We start from the raw sequence: 493 nt of genomic DNA, 5'->3' as shown, positions 1-493 counted from the left end.
GTTCGACGCTTTGTGTATGCCAACACCCTCTTAATCACCACTTTCCCATATAACGTGTCAAGTACACCGAAGAAACATATACCTCTGTAATTTGAACAATTTCCTTTGTTCACCTATTTTTATACAAGGGCACTATAACGACAGTCTTGCAATTCTCAGGCACCTGAACCTAAGCTATAGGTACGAAACTTTTAACTAAAAAATCAGTTGCACAATTATTTCTCACAGAAATATCAACTAAAGAGTCATATCTTGTGGCTGAACTTCCACAACTTTATATGCCTGGAGAGAGAGAGAGAGAGAGAGAGAGAGAGAGAGAGAGAGAGAGAGAGAGAAGAGAGAGAGAGAGAGAGAGAGAGAGAGAGAGAGAGAGAGAGAGAGAGAGAGAGAGAGAGAGAGAGAGAGAGAGAGATAGAGACAGTTCATTATCTAAGCGTGCTTACGACATTATCCAAATGGTAGGGCTAGGGCGTAACGGTCACTACACAAAAAA

This window comes from Panulirus ornatus, chromosome 11 (genome assembly GCF_036320965.1).
Source record: "Panulirus ornatus isolate Po-2019 chromosome 11, ASM3632096v1, whole genome shotgun sequence".
Taxonomy (NCBI): Eukaryota; Metazoa; Arthropoda; class Malacostraca; order Decapoda; family Palinuridae; genus Panulirus; species Panulirus ornatus.
Note: the sequence above shows the minus strand (reverse complement) of the source record.